We start from the raw sequence: 4441 nt of genomic DNA, 5'->3' as shown, positions 1-4441 counted from the left end.
TGAAAATTTTGATAGGAAAATTTTATTGATTATATAGTTAAATTGATAAAAAGAGAAAAAAAATGCATTCTCGGGACTCCGTTCCGATAAATCGGATTCGTAAATATTTATTATAAATATTTACGAAGATAGTTGTGTGTCTAATTAGGTTTTGATTAGGTGAATTCGACTTAATTAGAAATAATTAGGAAAAAGGATTAAGATTGAAATAAGTGTGAAAGTTTAATTATAGATTAAAGGAAATAGAAATGACTAAATAGGCAAATATGTAACACCCCTCACCCGCATCCGACGCCGGGACGGGGTTCGAGGTGCTACCTGACTTTTACTAACACTTCCATACTAAACAGGGCCATGAAATCTCAAATAATTAAAAACTTTTCTTTTCACATACAATTTGTCCCATATACGGGCTTACGAGGCCCAAAACATACATCTGGAGTGGTTCGGGACCCAACCGAAAACTCATGAAAAACTTAGAAAATCTCTTGCATCAAGGCTTCATATGCCCGTGTGGGTATAGAGCACACGCCTGTGTGACACGCCCGTGTCCCAAACCCGTGTCCAAAAACCTGGACAAATACAAGGCTATTTTCCAAGCCATTTTGTCACACTCACAATAGATACACGCATACTTATATAATAACAGACAACATGGCAAAATTAGGTACTTAAACATTCCTAACATGTCATGATTATGGCAATTTCACATGCAATAGATATCATAGATTTTACTCACATCTTTACCACATTCATACTATAATCATTATAAACTCATCACATAATACCATAGCACATGCATGCATAATTAAAATAGATTTACAACCCTATAATCAAAATAGGCCAACACATATGGTTAAAACCATATCACATACTCTAATATTAAAACTCCTATACATGCCATAGGCTCAAAGTACTTAAAATCACTACACCAATAGCGTTAGCTTGACAGTGTGATAATATCTCTGACGGCCTCCAACCCGAGCTAACCTGGAAACTCTAGAAAACATGGGAAAGAAGAGGAGGGGTAAGCTTTCGCTTAGTAAGTTCATATGAAAACAATAAGCACTCATTAACTTGTTTTATCAATGTTTACAACATATTCTCAAGTTCACTACAAGCTGTCTTTCTGAGCAACAGTCACTAAATTATTTATATCTGGATCTACAAAACTCCGAATTAAGTTCCGTTAATTTTCCCTGAAACTATACTTATTTTCCTTTCTTCCATAAAATTTTCAGAATTTTTGGTTAAGCCAAATAGTACAGTTTATTCCTTAAAGTTACCCCTGATTCACTGTATGATAGTTCCGACCCTTCTGTACTAAAGTTCAATTATCTCATAGTACAAGACTTGAATAATGTTCTTGTCTATTTCTCTTGAAACTAGACTCATATGTATACTTAATAATTTTTTTATAGAATTTTTGGTTGGGCCAATTAGTACAGTTTATTAGTTAAAGTCTCCCCTGTTTCAGGGTATGACCACTCTAACCCCTATGCACTACAAACCGAATTTCTCCCTGGACAAAATTCCAACGACCATGCCGTTTATTTCCCCTAAAAATAAACTCAATAAGGAATCCATGAATGTAAGGTATGACTCTTAATAATTTTTGTACAATTTTTGGTGAATTTCTAAAGTCAGAATAGGGGATCTCGAATTCATTCAGACCCTATTTCACAAGAATTCAAATATCACACAATATGGAATTCTTTTTCTTCCCCTGTTTCTTTCATGTGAAAATAGACTCATTAAGCTTTAATCTCATATTTTATTCTGCCTCTAACTCATTTTCCACTATTTTTAGTGTATTTTCAAAGTTACACTACTTCAGTAACTCAAATCTGTCAAGGCTAAATTACTCATTCATGATCATTGTTCACAAAATTAATACAACATCGTTTGTATAATCATCATCGAGACATTCATATCACATTTTCATTTACCATCTTACCATATTGTTGTTATGTCGAGTTTTCAACCCGAGGGTTAAGTACATACCTATTCAAAGTATCCATTTCACAACATTTACCAATACGTCCCTTTCATCTCGAGTATTCCTCCATTTGAGTAGAATTTTACCCGTTGAACACATCAGAATATAATTCGGATACATAGAAAGTTTGCACATAAGTGCCACATATGTAGCCAAGCTACCATGTAACCCGCCCATAAGTGAACTCAGACTCAACTCAACGAGCTCGGGCGTTCACATCCATAAGTGAACTCGGACTCAACTCAACGAGCTCGGATGCCTAGTTACATCTCACGAACTCGGACTCAACTCAACGAGTTCGAACATTCGCATCCATAAATGAACTCGGATTCAACTCAACGAGCTCGGATGCCCAAATATTCCAGTGACATGTCACTTGTATCCTAATCTATTCCTAAGGTTCAACGGGACCTTTTTCCCAATCATGTGTCTCAACCATCTTCTACGGAATACCGATACCAATACTCGGTAGTATTTCACATTTTCCAAGTATATCATATAATTTGACATATTATCAAACAATTATCACAAGCATAATATCTCATAATAATTATCATATCATTTAAATAACATAAAAACATTTAAAATAATAACTATGTTACCAACATTTACATATGAACTTACCTCGATACCACAAAGGTAAAAAAATACGTAATTATCCCTTAATCGATTTCTTTCCGTTCTAGGTCCAAATCTCGATTTTCATCATCTAAAATATCACATTCAACTTATTAAAATAATGCACTGATCAAATTAGTCCATTGACACACTTGAGCAATTTTTACAATTTTGCCCCTATATTTTGCCAAAATTACCAAATTACCCCTAGGCTCGTAAAATATTTTTTATCACATTTCTTTACTCCTTGAGTCTAGATGAACCATTTTCATAACTATAGCAACTCATAATTTCAACTATTTCACACATTTACAACTCATTTTACAACTTAGCAATCTAGCACTTTTTAAGGTGTTTTCATGCAATTTCTTTCACAAAAGTTGTTTATTAGACAACTAGGACTCATAATCTTCCATAAAAAACACAGAAAACAACACATTTACTCTCATGGCAAAACCCTAGACTCTTCATCATTTTGCAAAATAGACCCCTCATATGAAAGCTCATGCTTTAGGGGTTCCAAAAATGTAAAAATCATCAAGAAAGACATTAAAAATCACTTACTAGCAAGGGATCTAAGTGGCTGATATTTCAGAGCTTCAAAACCCCTTTATTTTCTGCCATTTTCGGTGGAGGAGAAGAGAAAAATGATAGCTTTTTCTTTTTAATTTGTTAATAATAAAACTAGTCAAAATTGGTGACCAACTTCACCTAATTTTGACTTTTCAACAAATTTTTTTGTCTCCCATAACCGGCCATCACAATTTCAATGGCCTAATTTCACTTTAAAGACCCCCAATTTAAGATACAAGGCAATTTAACACCTTTAGGTATTAAAACATAACTTTTACCTTTTACGCGATTTAGTCCTTTTTCGAAATTGGACTAGAAATTGCTAAAATTAACTTATCAAAATTTACATACACTTATAAAATTATATCATAACACATAAAATAATACTAAAATAATTTTCTCTGGCCTCGAAATAGTGGTCCAGAAACTATTGTTCCGACTAGGCCCAAAATCGGGCTGTTACAAAATATGCCATTATTATTAAATGAGGCGGTTCAATGTTGAAAGAAAAAAAAATCTAAGATATTTTTAATATAAAAATATATATTATATATTATATTAATTTAATATTTAAGTATTAATATATAATATATCATATTATTATATTATATATAATATAATATATAAAACATAAGTAAATAAAGAAACATAATAGAAAGAAGAAACAATAAAATGAATAGCAGGGACAGGGACGAAATAGAGAAAAAGGAGAAAGAAAAGAAAAAAAAAGAAAATTTGAGATTTCAAGGGTTCAAATTCAATTTGGTAAGTCAATTTAATTCATTTTCTTGTAATTATTGAGTTTTATGATCCTAGAACAAAATACTATTAGGTATATGTTGAAATTTTGAGAGTTAGTAGATTTTTTATATAGTTATTGTTGAATTTATGGATAAATTAGAGATTTAACTTATGAAAAATTCAAATTAGAATTGAGAAAAAAGATTGAATTGTGAAATAGATTGCAATAAGGAGTAAATTATAAGAAGTTTGAAATTGGGGTTTATTAGTGAAAATTTGGGAGTTAAACTAAGTTATAAGTAGAATTTAAATAAAAATAAAGCATAGATTGTAATAGAAATGGAAATAATTTTAGTTATGGAATAAATTGAAATGTAAATTAATGTAAGAAATGATGAATTTATTATATCATACATGTTTTTTTTATAGCATAGGAAAGTCATTTAATTATTTTTCTCTAACATGTAAATGTTATATGTTTTATATGAAATTGAAGAGAAAGAAAAGAAA

The 4441-nt window shown here is 31.2% G+C and overlaps 1 long non-coding RNA gene across 1 annotated transcript; it reads right to left on the bottom strand.

Moving 5' to 3' along the window:
* Positions 1-742: 742 nt before the first annotated feature.
* On the bottom strand, positions 743-3311 carry LOC128293203 (uncharacterized). Its single transcript, XR_008283321.1, has 3 exons — positions 3182-3311; positions 2624-2708; positions 743-999 (listed from the first exon to the last, which is right to left on the bottom strand). It is a non-coding gene; the product is annotated as an uncharacterized LOC128293203 (long non-coding RNA).
* Between the last annotated feature and the right edge of the window lie 1130 nt (positions 3312-4441).

The sequence above is a fragment of the Gossypium arboreum genome, chromosome 5, assembly GCF_025698485.1.
Source record: "Gossypium arboreum isolate Shixiya-1 chromosome 5, ASM2569848v2, whole genome shotgun sequence".
Lineage (NCBI taxonomy): Eukaryota > Viridiplantae > Streptophyta > Magnoliopsida > Malvales > Malvaceae > Gossypium > Gossypium arboreum.
The sequence above is the reverse complement of the archived record's forward strand: the minus strand, read 5'-3'. Positions and strand labels throughout refer to the sequence as shown.